This window comes from Vanessa atalanta, chromosome 11 (assembly GCF_905147765.1).
Source record: "Vanessa atalanta chromosome 11, ilVanAtal1.2, whole genome shotgun sequence".
NCBI lineage: Eukaryota > Metazoa > Arthropoda > Insecta > Lepidoptera > Nymphalidae > Vanessa > Vanessa atalanta.
Genome location: NC_061881.1, coordinates 12481838 through 12498770, shown reverse-complemented (window position 1 = coordinate 12498770; position 16933 = coordinate 12481838).

Sequence of the window (16933 nt, the reverse complement as noted above, 5' to 3'; positions counted from 1 at the left end):
TTTCGTCCACGCCGGTCAATATCAAGAGAGACCAGCCAACTACACAGGATATATTAAAGTGCCCAAGGGTCTGTTCAAACTTAGGGGCATACTCTGTTATATTACCTTACTCTCATAATAAAGTACGCTTTACGTACCAAGGCACGAGAGTATACAAACTTGAAACTTTTAGACTCTGGGCTGTTACGCAGAAAGATTTGTCAAAAAAACCGTTATCATGGAGTTAGAACCCTTCAACTCGAGATCTGCGAACATTTGAGTGATGTTGTAATTAAGCAACAATCTTCGTTCATCTATTGGCTAGATTATAGCATATAGAGTCTCGAGTTTCAAGATTGGAATTTCGGGTTATTTTCTGTCATATTTTTTTATTTAATTATATATTTTCTCAAAAACCAAGTGAATTCCAGATTAACCACTGAGCTTATTATTAAAAATATTTTTAAAGAAAATGATGATATCTTTAAAAATATTTTTGATAATTAATTAGTGGCAACAGGAGGGCCCAGTCTCGGTTAAAGTTGGTTCTCAGTATTCTGAGACAAGTGACCTGCTGTGATAGGGCAGCCGTCGAGACGACATGGTAGAACGAATATGAGTCCCATTACTATGTTGAGGATAATTTTAGTAGTTAGTTTGGCACTAGTCCAGGAGTCCCGAACCCCACTTACGGCGGAGTACATAAACACATTTTGGCAAGATAAAATAGATCATCAGCCCTTTGATGTTGTTTTAAGTCAATATTGTTGAAGTTTTATTTAACTAGCAATGTTTGTTGGTTTGATGTTCAGGTAAAATTTTTTAAGCAGATTTGGAACCACTATGAAGATATGGAACCACGAACTATCGAGTTGTTATTATATAGTAGAGAAATTTTACATGATCTGATGATTATACAGAAATATTGTCATATATATGTAAGTAGGTCCAGTTTTTCTAACTTTTTTGTAAATTCTAGCCTCTTAGTCGTTTTTTCATTCGCTAATTTAAATAGAAGTCTCAGATTCAATCTACCCACTTGGGCTTAAATATCATCCCCACTCCTGAACAAGCTTGAATTGAACAGTAAATCTTTGAAAATACATTCTTGTATTTTACAATATTTTCATAAAGCTTCAGCTATCAAATAACAAATATAGGCTTTAATTTCCTTCTACTGCACCGAGCCGCAGTAAATCGTTCGGACAACGGAAATAGGTAGAGAGAGCAGATACAACACTCGGATTCGACGTAGCTTGTATCACAATACCTGTAAACCTAGACATAGTTACGAGTATATGTAGAAAGACAGCTTCGTTTAAATAAATTCCAAAATAATATAATATTTCGTTTGGTAATGAAAAATTCATTGAAAATTGCATTTTTTTATTTTATTTTATTAGCATCATTCCAAATTATTTAAGAATGTTACGTTAAAATTATGTTCGAATTTTAAATTTAGATATTTTATTTAGTGGTTACTGTGATTTTGCTGACGAAGAGACTTTTTAAATCTTACTAACATTATAAAAGCGAAAGTTTTGATAGAGGGAGTGGATGTTAGACACTCAATAGCACTAGAACGGCTGAACGGATCTGAATGAAATTTGGCACGGGAAAATATTATAGTCTGGCTTAGCACATTTTATTCTAGAAAAATGCCTCTAACACCTGCACTGTCCCCCTCTTCGAAAACACGGCTTGCACAAAGCCATACCAACCAAGACATTATTTAAAATCGTGATACAATTTTATTTTTTTATTTAGTATAAACAAATCAACAAAATATTATGAACTTGATACATATTTTAAGGCCACCAGTGATTTACTGTAAAAACTTACTTTATATTTCTCTCGTGAAATGTAGGAAACCGACTTAACTGTGCTATTTTGGATCAGATTCAGAATAATATAGATTTTATCAAGAAGAACCCGTAAGAAAGTCATACTTGAAGTCAGTGCAGTCCTTGTAATCGTTCTGATTAATTGTTACCTTCACGCTGGCATCCATATTTTCAAAACCATCTTTCACACATTTTATCTGCGAAGATCAGAAAAAATATGGACGGAGAGAGAAAAGATTAAAAATTTTCTAACTTCGACTAATTTTGATTTTTTTAAAGATACATTAAGTATTTGTTATAATTTCCTGATATACATGGATTTTTTTAGTAATTATCAGAATAAAACTTTATGCTAATTGCTACAAAACGATTTGTTTTCACTTCCCCCACACACCCTATAATTAACCCACGATTCAAATTAATTGCAAAATAAGATAATTAAACTAATTCCCCGCCTAACTAACTACTAGCGGAAGTTTGCAAATTGGCCATCAAACTCCAATTAACCGCGATCCCAAACCTTCCGGTTCCAGCGTAGTGAAGGGCTAAAGGGGCTTTTAATATGAAAAAAGCGGCCTTCAAAGAAACCGAGATAGTCCTGAGGTTAGAACATGTTAATCTTAACCGATTATTATGCGATCTATTCCAGGCTAATCCAATCACTGATTTTTTTTTATATTCATCTCGCACTCGGGGGTGAAAGGAACATCGTGAGGAAACCATTATATCTTGCATTGTAGCAGCGGAACTTTGGTAGACTGGTACTCTTACAAATATAATGTAAATTTGTCAATTGTTATAATTTTCAAATATTATAATAGTAAAACCCAGCAGATTTTGTCTTCTCTTGTCGAGATTACTATAACAAATAATTTATGAATATCGTACACAAAAAGACGAATATAATTCTTTGTATAATTTTACTTTTTAGTCGTAATTTTTAAAGATTTAATTAGAATGAAAGTTACCGTCGGTTCAATATGTCGTATTCGGTGATGAAGAAAAACATCCTAAAGTTGAGTTGGATGTTATACTCAGATGTAGAGAAAGCCTTAGACCAGAACAGCCTCGTGACAATAGTGCGACATTTACAAGATATAGCTTATTTGACTTTAAAGAAAATAAAATGAAACTGGCATCAAATTTCATTTTTTATTTCGTTTCGTTAATGTCAAGCAAATACCAAATAGAATTACGTCATCGTGCTGTAAAAAGTTACTAAATATCAGTCATACAAAAGCCATTATTACTACGATTTGGCTGCAATAATATAAATCAATTTTGTCCTTGTGATTGAACTCTTCGCAAGCCTCTTTGAATAGGTATCGCGTTAGAACATGTGACGACTCATCATCATACTATTGTTGTTTTTCAATTTGAAAAATAACTGAGCTGAACTACAGGCGCAACGGACAAAATATTTCTTACACTGTCATCCATACCATCAGATGGACCATCGATTAATTTGCGTACCTATTTATAACAAAAATTAATGTAAAATATCATGCAGATATGAGAATCGGCCGAGACTTTGGTGAGAGATGATGATGACGCTTCGTTGCTTCCCGCCATGCGTATGTTATTTAATTATTGTAGTGCGATTAAGCAATTTTGAACTGAACTAATATGATGATAATATTTTTATCATATTATCATTCAACACATAAAAAATCAGTATATCATATATTTAAATGTGCTTAGTAACTGTTACTAAGTAACTGCCTAAGTTGGTGAAGTAACGCACCATGATCTATTGGGAGTTATGACCACATAACATCAGACGGCCCATTTGCGTGCCCGCCTACTTATGCTATAAAAGAAAAGTAAAAAAATAATCAATTGAATGCGTCTCAACTGGGTCGTGTTACAATATAAAAATGAAGAAACACGTCTTTCAATTAAATAGATTTAACATTAAATCAATAAGATGAACTTTAGCAGCCAGGACGATCCCGGTCTTTAGTTCCGTGATAGCGGTACATTGAATTTAAAACGTTATGGATTTCAGTGCAGCGCCCTTGAACCAGATACGGAAGTAGGTCGCGTTGGTTGTGGGCCGGGGAACGTAACCTGCGTTGAAATGTCGGAACGATCGGAACGATGAGGAATCTCGAAAAATTGTTTACGATTTGTAAAACAATTAATTTCATCTTAATTGCTTTCTAATCTTTATCGTTTTATTATCAAGTAAATAGAAGATTAGAAATGTAAATTAAGTTTATTGTTTGTACAGAAAAAATCGTCTATTTTATAATAAAAATAGGTATGTGTCTATAATTCACGTACGGTAGAAGTAAAACCTAAAAATTGGATTAAACCTTACAATATATGTACATCGAAACAATGTTCTAAAAAACCCTAGAGAAAATTCAGCGAGGAAATATGTCTTCTAAGGTACACTGCTTCTGTCTATTAAAGATTAATTAAAAAATTATAGGTTACTGCGAGGCCATTTTCTTTAATTCATTGTGAGATTTATTCGCCGAGGATTTGATTTGATTTAAATCGTTATTCAGGTTAGTTAACTTGGGTTTTTATTGTTATTGGTATTTTAACTGTATTGGCAATGTTCGGAAAGGTTAATATTTCTTACAATGCCATAATATCATTTACAACCCGACTATATTTCAAAAATATGCAATAATTATTACACGGATTTGAACTCCCCACATTCAATTTAAATCCCAAATTTTCGTTGATAAATTAACCTAGTAGTAGCGTTATAGACTTTCACGATACTTTTTAATATAATTGCACAATGAAAAAACTCTATTTCGATGTCCAAGCGAAGCCTTACGTATCGTTCATAATAACTTATCAGAAAATCCGAACTATTTCTGTTCGAATCGGAAAAGCTGTATCGGAACCTTTAGAAGTTTCTTAAATAGAATCGGAAACTAATAAAAGTCATCGGTCAACTAGATTCCCTACTTTAAGCTTAACATTGTGTTTAACTATTCGCTATTCAGTTGAATCAAGATCGCCCAAGGGATAGACCTGGATTTTAACCGAAGGTTTTTTATGTACTTAATTTTATTTTATCATTCATTTCGTGATCATTGTGATGGATAACATCGTTAGTGAACTTACTTCATATGACATACTACCACAAAATGGCTAACCGGTTCCGCATAGCCTTCTTGAAATTAGAGTTAATCGCATGAGAATTCGAAGTAAACTACTTGTATTCTTATAAAGCAGCATTATATAGTGCTCGCAAAACGAATGTTAATTAAAAACAATATTATTATGTTTTGATAATGTTGGAATGCAACAGGAGCGAGGCCTTGAACTACCGATATTGGGTCACGCCCGGGCCGCGGACTTAGTAATCGATATATTATGTACTTGAAATAAGAGCAATAAAATTCATTGAAAGATTTAATTAAATTATGTTTCTCATTTGGGCTTTATACTAATCGATATAAGAATATCGTCGAAGCTTTTTAAATATATAATAAAAAAAATCGCTTCAAAATTAGTTTTGTTTTCTTTTTTTTTTTATTAGCATTAGCAGCCCGTTAATGTCCCACTGCTGGGATAAAGGCCTCCTCTCCCTTTGAGGAGAAGGTTTGGAGCACGCTGCTCCAATGCGGGTTGGCGGAATACACATGTGGCAGAATTTCGTTGAAATTAGACGCATGCAGGTTTCCTCACGATGTTTTCCTTCACCGCCGAGCACGAGATGAATTATAAACACAAATTAAGCACACGAAATTTCAGTGGTGCCTGCCTGGGTTTGAACCGGAAATCATCGGTTAAGATGCACGCGTTCTAACCACTGGGCCACCTCGGCTCTTTTTGTTTTCTACTTTATAGTAAAACAGAGAGCATAAAACTTCGTTAGTATGTAAACCTTGTACATCATGAAAGTGTCTAAAGTAAATTCGGTGACAGCTTTCACGATGTGATGTCGTCTTTGCTGATTTCAGCCATGGCGGCAAATCAAGAGAAACAATACAGCTACGCCGCACATATTAAATCAAATGAAGTTAAAATATTTTTGAGTCGATATTTTACAGTGAAATAAATACAAAGTTAACACTGGTTTGGAAAACAGATTATATTAAGAAGAATCAGCAAGAAATTCAATAGTTTTATTGCACAAATGTGTGCGGAATCAAAACGGTGCTCTAATTTCGCACTCTTATAATCCGATGACAAGGTAAATCCGACTCGACTGAAACGAGTTCTGACGCAGGACCAACCTTCAAACCTTCAAACTTCCGGATTCCGGACTGTTACTGCGACAAAAAAAAAACCCGTAGGGTTTAACCTAAGGACCTTGTGATCTGCGGCTTTACTTTTATCAACTACAACATATTAAATAGTATTTAAATAAAACACCTACTTTTGTTCAAAAGACTCTTTCCTGTTTAGGGTGATTTTATCATTTTGAATTTTAATATTCCTCAAAACATCTCTTATTAAAAGTCATCGTATGACATGCTTATGTAAGAATTAATTCCAGCTAATCTTAACAGATGAAACACACATTAGAGCTTACCTGGGAATACATGAACTAATAGCGTGAACTGTAATAGCATGATATAAATTTATTTTTAGTTTATCCGTAATGTGACTGAGATTAAGGCTTGGAGAAAATTGGTCACTATGAACTCTCCCATGGGAACTTTAATAGCCTCGAATAAAATCTGCCCAATGCCAGCAGTGGCTTGTGGCCAATAAAAAATAAATAAATAAGTATTATACATAATTTTAATACACAGACATTATATTACATTACATTAGCAGCCTGTAAATTTCGCTCTGCTGGGCTAAGCCCTCCTCTCCCTTTGAGGAGAAGGTTTGGAGCATTTTCCACCACGCTGCTCCAATGCGGGTTGGTGAAATACACAAGTAGCAGAATTTCATTGAAATTAGACACATGCAGGTTTCCTCGCGATGTTTTCCTTCACCGACGAGCACAAGATGAATTATAAACACAAATTAAGCACATGAAAATTCAGTGGTGCCAATATACAGACAAACTATATTAATCCTATGGTAATAATAACTTACATATATAGCTTACTATTGTTGTATTATATGTGAAGATTATATAAGAAAATTATGGATAAATAACGTTGTCAAGTACCAGACTGAAATTAATTAAAATTGTAATCATTACAAGAACAATACAATTTCACTCGGTTGTAGGCCTTTGTGCAAACCGGTCTGGGTAGATACCTTCCAATTATCACATATCCTTCTGTGTACTATTGTGTTGCCGATTGAAATGTGAGTGAGCCAGTATAACTTTCACTTTGCCGTTTGATAAATTTATAAAAAATACATTGGTAAAGAAGGCATATTATATTTTAATACAAGATTATACAGATGATAAAAAAGCGTGGAGTTAATACTTGAGGACTTCCAGGCAGGAGACATAACATACATATATTTTATTGTTGTATTTAAATAAATGACTGTATTTTTAAATGTTGAAAAACAGGAACTACTATGTCTTTTGCCGGTTCTTCTCGGTAGAATTTACATTCCAAGCCGGTAGTAGCTTATTATAGTCTGTTAAATGACGAGTCAAAAGTGCTTATAAAAGCCTACTTGAATAAAATATATTTTGGTTTTGACAATAACGGGCATAAGGGACATAACATCATAGTTCCCGAGGTTTGCGGTGCATTGGCGATATATTGCATTATTACATATTTCTTACAGTGTAGACCACTTACCATTTGACAGTCTACCTACCTGCTTTATAAAACAAAACGTTTATATACAAAAGCGATCCTCCACGCAGATTAAGAATGTTTTAATGATAATCTCCGAGAAAATGACTAAGTTGTTACCTCTTTATCATATGACTTTTAAAGATGTATATAAAATTCGCTTTAAAATTAAATGTAAATAATGTTAAAAAGTAGCGTGGAAGCGGTTGCAAGCGCTGCAAGCGGCCGTGAACCCGATTTTGGGTCACTGGTGCAAGGTTGCAGCGAGGTAGGCGTTTTATTTGTGCAGGATTTCAGGGACAAGCGTATCGTTAGGGCGAAATGTGAATAATGTCGTTTAGATAACTATAACGACCTTTTAAATTTCTGTCTCGAAACAATTTAGTATGAACGAACATTATTTCATACGAAATAATTTACACTTACTTAAAGCAAGACTTTGAATATAGTTTGAAATTAGAGTTAAAATAAATATTTGTATGAAACTATACGTTCTTAGAGAACTCATTAATTTCCATACAATACTAATAAAATTACTTGCGCACTATTCGTTATGAAGTATGAGTTTCTTGGCAGTTCTTCTCAGAAGAATCTTTATTCCGTTCCCTCTAATGAAGTGTTTTTTACGAGCCTTCTTAGAAATAACTGCTACTTTCAATCCATATCATCACAAAAGAACAAAAAAACATCATCATCGTACTTATTGATTTATTTGTCTCACGTGCATACTGCCTTTAAATTTTATTTTAAGCCATCTAAGCATAACGTCATTATGCATTATAGTACAAAAAATCGGTTGGTGGGTCTATTAATTTAACGACTGCAATAGTATATAGCAAGAATATATCATTGACGACCGTCGAGTAGTGTGTACACCGGTTTTTATGGGTACGCCACTCCGCGGTCCCGGGTTCGATTCCCGGCCGAGTCGATGTAGAAAAAGTTCATTCGTTTTCGATGTTGTCTCGGGTCTGGGTGTTTGTGGTACCACCATTACTTCTGATTTTCCATAACACAAGTGCTTTAGCTACTTACATTGGGATCAGAGTAATGTATGTGACGTTGTCCAATATTTATTTATATCATCAATCGCATTTAATGAAGAGTTCTGTGTTCTCTCTCTCTCTTCATCTCCGAAACTCATCGACGGATCCTTACTTTAAATTTAAAATACAGGTTTTTATGGTTTCAAATACGTTTACAAATTACGTATATTTACCCAAGCTTACATAAAAGAACATCCTTTTTGAAATGGGATAAAATTAAATAAACTTACATCAGTTAAGACTGTTGACTTAAAAACGAGACGAATTTAATAAATTCTACGTAAAACGTTTTATATATGTTATTTAAACATTAAACATAATTAATTCTACATATACGACGATAAATCTCCAGCACCTCCGGAGTCAGGTACTCCACAGCGGAGCCGGCCGTGGCCCGAGCGTGACCCAATATACGATGCCAGTTCAAGGTCACGTCCCTGTTGCACTTCACCATTTCTATAAACACCAGTTGTAAATAATTAATACTATATTATTCACTTACAATAATATCAATATAATTATCGAGCCGAGATGGCTCGCAGAGATGGATAGCAGTGGTTACGCGTGCATCTTAACCGATGATTGCGGGTTCAAGACCAGGCAGGCACCACTGAATTTTCATGTGCGTAATATGTGTTTATAATTAATCTCGTACTCGGCGGTGAAGGAAAACATCGCGAGGAAACCTGCATGTGTTTAATTTCAACGAAATTCTGCCACATTTGTATTCCACCAACCCGCATTGGAGCAGCGTGGTGGAATATGCTTTAAAACCTTCTCCTCAAATGGAGAGGAGAAGGTTTTGGAGCATATTCCAGTAGTGGGAAATTTACAGGCTGATAATGTAATGTAATAAAAATTTATCGAAAATATATTATCATATATCTTACAAAACTATTTTTTGTATTATGTGAAGAAATTGTAGTAATCTATTACTTTAATCATTATCTAAGAGCAAATACCTATAAATGTACTTAGATAGTAAGTAGGTAGGATATAAGGATCTGAACCGAAGATTTTCGATTTAAAACTGAGAAAAAATATAGTTATCGTGATCTGAATTTATTCTTATAATTTCCATCTCGTTGTACAAACACCAAGCCTTGTAGGGGCAGCGTTTTGAAATGGGCTCCAAGCTGAAGAGGTGTTTCGTCAACTGTAGAACATTTACGGTGTGTACATACCAATATTATAAACGCGAAAGTAGCTCTGTCTGTCTGTCCGTTTGTTATTCTTTCACGGCCAAAGCAATGAGACGAATTTCACGAAATTTGGTACGAAGCAACTAAGGGGCAAAGCCCCGGGCGACAACTAGTAACCAATAGAGAGTGCAACGTCACGCTAAATAACGTTTAAGTTAAAAGTTACATCCGTATTATTTATATGTGGAATTTAAAACAATATTTAATTAAAAATACTCATCATGACTACACATTTATTCTTCTTAATCTTATTTCCGTTATTCTTATTTCGATTAAAATTGACTTTATGTAATATAACAATTCAAAAGTAAAGGAACATTCAGCAGAAGAATGCTGGTCCGAGGCGTCTCCACTTAGAAGGTAGTGTATTCCTGTCTGGGTTAGTGACTACATACGGGACATCATTTGATTAGACTCGTTAATAATGGGTACGAGATACAAATACAAAAATAACCAAACATGAAACCATTGACTCATTTCATCTCTCTCCCTCGCTCCAGATACTGAATTATCTGTTATAAAAACACATAATTCTTGGATCAAATTTATGATTTTATAAAATGAAATATTAATAATTCTCAAGACTATAACGGCAATAAGCACTCCACTGATCCGGGTCCCAATCGGCTAAGTGCTGAAACGATAAGACGGGTAACAGTTCGCGTAACAATTGTCTGCCGTTATCAAATTGCGAGTAATTGCAGTCATTTGTCAGATATTAAAGTATTGTGCGATACATTGACGGTTAGGTTATCTTTGTCTAATATGCAAACTCGATAGTGAAATATAAAAGATGAAACAGTTCAGTACAGTTCTCTTCTCCGTTAATCGTCTATTTTGGTCGAATTGAGTAACTTTATTTAAAAAAATATGGTCGATATATATAAATTTTCCTCGAAATCGTAATAATGAATACGGTCGAATTTCAACTATTGGAAGAACACTAGTAAAAATTAATGGCTATAAAAATATAACTATCAAAGTTTTTAAACAGACTTCGTAAAAAGAGGTTCTATCGTCGATACTTTTAGTTTAATCGATTTGGTGTAAGCGGGTTGATCATTTTAGCATTAGCATTAGCAGCCCGTAAATGTCCCACTGTTGGGATAAAGGCCTCTTCTCCCTTTGAGAATGTTTGGAGCATATTCCACCACGCTGCTCCAATGCGGGTTGGCCGAATACACATGTGGCAGAATTTCGTTGAAATTAGACACATCAGGTTTCCTCACGATGTTTTCCTTCACCACCGAGCACGAGATGCATTATAAACACAAATTAAGCACATGAAATTTCAGTGGTGCCTGCCTGCCTGGGTTTGAACCCAAAATCATCGGTTAAGATACAGGCGTTCTAGCCACTGGGCCATCTCGGCTTTTTTTTGATCGATTTGAATAATTTATTATGCATCATATTATGATTATTATATATATATATATCGGAGCGTGGTTAATTTAGTTATTGATTTGGATAATTAATGAATCGAGTAGTTGGCAATAATGTTTGATGGCTGATTTACTTTTAAGAGCGGGTCACCCCGAATGGAGTTGTAAGTGTCATGGCAACGCGAGTCGTTATGTTTTGACAAGCTTGTCGAATGTGATGGTTGCTTGCAAACCCATTTGCTCTTAATCGAGATGAATTATTGTAATCTTTTGATATTATTGTGGTGTACGATTATTGAATCAATTAATACAGTGATTAGACGATAATAAATACGTTTTATTTTGTGAATATCTCCATCGCACGCCCACATAGTCTTACAAATGTCGGATCAATCCCCGAACCCAACTATTCGGCATCCTGCTTCCCCGACATATATATATATATATATATATATATGTATATATATATAAAAACTAAATCCAAGATTTTTATCTTTAACACAATCTTGTATTGAGTAATATGCTCTATTTATCAATGTTTTTGTTACATGAGGCATTTTTATAAAAGGCAATGTTATAAATAACTGTCATATCTTATTATAGAAACGAATTCCGATGTATTATATACAGTTTTTCAGAAAATCGTATAAAACCCTTAAGGTATGCCACTCACGGTTCTTGTTTTATATTTTAAGAATATGACAATGATTTCAACTACTGAAGTCGCGTATAAATCTATTGATATCACGAACAGAATTACGTATTTTCCTAATAGAAATTACATCCGTAGCTTCTTGGTTATACATTAAAGTAGCTTATATTACGCCAGTAAATAAATACATCCATGAACACTCCATGTGTGTGTTTATGTGTGCACTCTTGAAATCCTGGCGCGGTGAAGTAAGTCGGATCTGCGGAGACGAGTGCTTCGTACGTAGTAGTAGTTTCTTATATTATATACTTATACGTCACTGTGATTCGAGGAAATGCACTGCGTCTGAAAAGTTTTTTTGACAGATGTAGGTTTTCTCACGATCCTTACCGCTTTTTGAAATGAATTTCTAGAATAATTTTGACGGGAAACCCAGGTTTTCTACTAATCCAGCTTACTTCATGTTGTAGAAGCTCTATCAATTTATACATTTAGTATTGATAGGTAAAAAGTAAATTAAGACTGTAAAAACCACGTGTCGGTTTTGTAGATGTTGAAGAGATCCCACTCCCACCTTCATCATTACATCAGCTCAAAATTATTGTATTGTCATACAAATTCATTATTATCGATGAGAGAAAACGTATTTGCTAGTATTAGAAAGACATTATTTAATATAACAGTTTAACTAAGTCAAAATCAACTACCTACCTAATAAATATTTAAATAAGAAAAAGCAAGACTAAAAAAATCAGTAGCTATTTTTCATATATGCCTTTTGCTTTAAAAACAAAAATTTGAATAATAAACTCATCGCACGTGAATCGTGAAGTGTAGCATTCGTTGATCTTCAACTTATGAGTTTCTTGTCGGTATACTTCCCGCAAGAATATACTTTCCGAGCCGACGGTAGCGTTACATTGCATTTAATCCAGTGTAAGACTCAAACGTACTTTTAAACGTAAAATTTTAATAGAGTTTATTTTTAACAAACCTTACAAAATCACGAGGCTCCCAATTTGGATGTTTATATACATATGTCATATATCTTTTTATTATATGAACGAGCATAACTCTTTCATATATAGAGGGATTTTAAAATTTCCTTTTCAGTTCGACGTGGTCCCATTTAGTGTTCATAAAGATCTGATAGTGAGTTGCGGAGACAGACAACGGAACTGTTCAATAAATACCAGCAAATCAACCGCAGTGTTGTTATATTGTTGCTATGAGCTAGTAAAATCGGCTAAAAAAAATTGCTATTGTATTATCGAGCAATAAAATACTTATTTATTGCTATCAATTTTGGACCCATCATCGAAGATTACAAAATTTCAACCAGCGTCTTTCTTATAAGAAGAATTAGAACTTTCTAGATTTGTTAACACACTTGCACTTATAGTTGTACATACGAGTGAAGCTAAAATATATAATTAAAAAGGGTTCCTGAATAATTCAGAATAAAACCATATATTTACTTTTTACATCAAATTAATTTATTCAAATACATTTCATAGTTGCATTGTGTTCTCTTATAAGCATTTACCATATGGAAAACAACTATTTCGTATTGAATTCACACAGTGACTTATGTTATAAAAACATCGGCGCCCTCGGAACTAATAGACTTTCCATAACAATTTAACATTAAACTATAAATTAAATTTAAATTATACATTTTATATGAATTTTATATTTAATGAGCCGTAATCATAATATCATAAATAAATGTTCCCATAGGACTTACGCTGTTTATCGACGGAAGGACGTCGTGATTTCGATGCGTCCGTTCTGTTACAATAATTGTCGACCTCTGAGAGTATTCAATTTTTTTCGAAATATAACGTAAGTACAATGGAAATTTTTAATATAAAGGTCATCATTACCGAGATTTAATTTTTAGACACGTCATTATTCATATCAGTTATAGACAAACCAAACCTTCTCATCAAAGGCCTTAGCCCAGCAATGGGCATTTGTTATGTTAAAAAAAAAAGTAGAAAATGTATGCTGCAATGTACTCCACATTGCAAAGACACACTCAGAATGAATACATGATTTTTTTTTATTTAAAGCAGGATGATGGGCATGGGGCCAGACAGTCAGCCAGTGGTGATGTAAACCAGCGCTGGTAATGCGCCATGTTATGACATCTGAGGTTTTATATTTATGCTAATAACAATAAAATTCAGTAATCAATGAATTAACAGTTATTAGCATTTTTTAACAATTAATAAAATATTTATTTCATTTTATAATCTGTTTTTTATCTTAATATAGTATTTGTGTCATATGCCATAACATTTCAGAAACATATATAGTATTATACTTACATATTTGTTTAATTTATAAATTGATCTAATAAAAGGAGCAAATGGTAAGTACGATATTAAAAAAAGTAATTGTCATAACTTATGCCAATCTATTTCCAGTGTGCCTCAAATAAGGCGGTATGGCCGTAGAAATAAAAAAAAAAACATTACGTTTAGCTGGAAATCATGTTTGTGTCAGTTTTTCAATAAATATAATTTAGGCTGATTTATTTGATGACGTAATGCCATTAGCAGGACTCGCGAAATCCATTCTAAGTGCGCCTCTTCATTACGAAACGGAGTACTCCTCTAATTTCAAATTACACAATTTGGTTCATATACAACACAGACTGGACACGGCCGGCCGGAAAGTGTCCATAAATTAAATGTCATTACAAATAGGGATGATCTAATAACGGACTTCAACTTATTTGCAATTTAATTGTGCTTATTCCATCCCATACAATCTCTATTTCAGTAAACTAAATGTTGACTTTGGAATATTGTCATCTCTTTCTTACGTCACGTATTTCGTACGTGTTAAAGAAGATGGATATTATTTTTATAAATTAGTTTAGTTTAAATATTTTGTATGATAGAATCTTTACAATATTGTATTTTTTTTAATTGTTTTCAATTAACAGTATGTATTATTTAGTAACCCAGTTTACAATAGAATTAAATTTAAACAAAGGTTCCGCTAAAAGTTAAATAATTTTTGTTTCTTGTAAAATATTAAAATATTTTTCATATAAAAGTTTAAAAAGCTGTGCTTCAACTTTAAAAAACGTGATAAAATTTACATAAATAATTACAATAACTTCATAAAATTATTAAAAAAAAAATTATATAGAAAATTTTATAAAACAAACTTTTCGTTGTCTTAATACGATGCCTATAATTATAATATAAAATATAAATATAGTAACAACATAAGCAAAATATATATTTAGACCGATATTTGTTGTTGTAGAAACAATCTGTGTGCGCAAAACTCATTACACAAAAAATATATATATATTTAATAACGGTAAACTCAAATTTTATCTTCCTATGTTTATAGGACTCAAAAAGTATTTTTTAAAAAAAAAAAACAAGAAATAAATTAGTAAAATTTACAACTTTTTCTATAAAACAATATCCAGATGAAGCGTACGGAATATTTTAGTGAAGCAATAAAGGCGAATACAAAGTCCCGATAGTGCTTATTCACGAGTGCTATCAATTTAATTATCACGTATCGGATTAACAAAAGACGCGTCATTACGCCCTACAGAGAATTCGTATTCGCTTACTTCACTACAAACTTCCGCAAGTCCGTCTGACTTTTGTTTTAATTTGGAAATTTTATCTATATATGTTCATGGTTAGTAACAATGTGTCTTTTTCTTTCGAATATCAAATCAATCAAGACAGAAAGAGATAAATCTATGTTTAACTAAACAATGTTAAATCATGTTTATTATATCATCTCTTACAGAGGGATTTAGCACAGTCGATTTGTTTCGTTAACAGCTCTTGATTTAATTGAACATATGTTTGTAGCATCACAGAGAGATAACGTGTCAACCACAGGCTAATATGGGATTTTTTACATTTACGAGTTGTCCATGTAATATATTAATTCGGCTAGTTGCCGGAATGTAATGACGTTAATACTTGTCAAATTAAAAGAATCGATCGATCGCACACTTCTGCGAATAAAACTGTGTGATGGGTATTTATTTAAATACAACAAAATTTTACTGACTGTCTGTTACATATCATGGCCAAACCACTTTTTATGAAAATTTTATGAAAATAAGCCGAATTTTATGAAATTTGATATAGATAAGCTTGAATCCCAAGGAAGGACACAACCCACCCCAAAATACGAGTGAATCTACGGCCGACAAATAGTCCATTATATATAAAATTTTGATCATATTTCACAAATTAAAAACTATATAACGATACTAAAACAATCGACTGTGCTTCCCTAATAATTAAATTATTAATAAAGACAATAATAAGCTTAACTTAAATAAGTTAACATTAGTCAATAAAATATACGGCAGTGATAAAGTTCAGATACATTCAAACGAGGGGTAATCAGAGTTTAATAAAAGTAGAAACAGACTGAGATTTACTAACTCTATTAAAGACTATTCTCATTTAACGGACAAACGTTATTTCAAAATAGATTAAAATCAAGTAAAAATCCTTCAAATAAATCAAATTCCAACTTATAAGTCTCAACGCCTAATAAGATTACGTTAATTAAATGATAATTTAGTAGAAAATCTAATGTGACCTCAGTCCGAGTCAACCTTTCGAAAGATTTTTTCGTTATATAATTTTTTTTTGTATTTTTTTAAAAATCAATACGTCCATCAAAAAGAGGGGATAGAGGGCTTTATTCGATTGATATGTAGAAAAGTTTAAACACAATAATATGTTTTGATTGCTTACGATTTTCGATTTAGTCTGTAAATATATTTTTATATATTGCATTAATTCAACGCGGCTGACTCGATCATGTTGAATTTTAAACGAATATTCTGTATTTAAATGCTAAATAAAAATGATCATATAAACCTTTTGCCTAAAGCCTTATTAACATATTGTAAGTAATTTGGTTACGACTTATAAATCCGTTCTATTTTGCGTCACAAGACATAAAATTATTTTTATTTAACTGTCAATATTTAATTATATTTGAATTTCGAATAGATATTTGGAACAAATACATTGTTAATAATAATAAATGAAATAAATATCACATAATCGTGTCAGACGTCGCTACAATACTTGCTACTAAAAAAGCATTTTATTAAGACCGTCTAA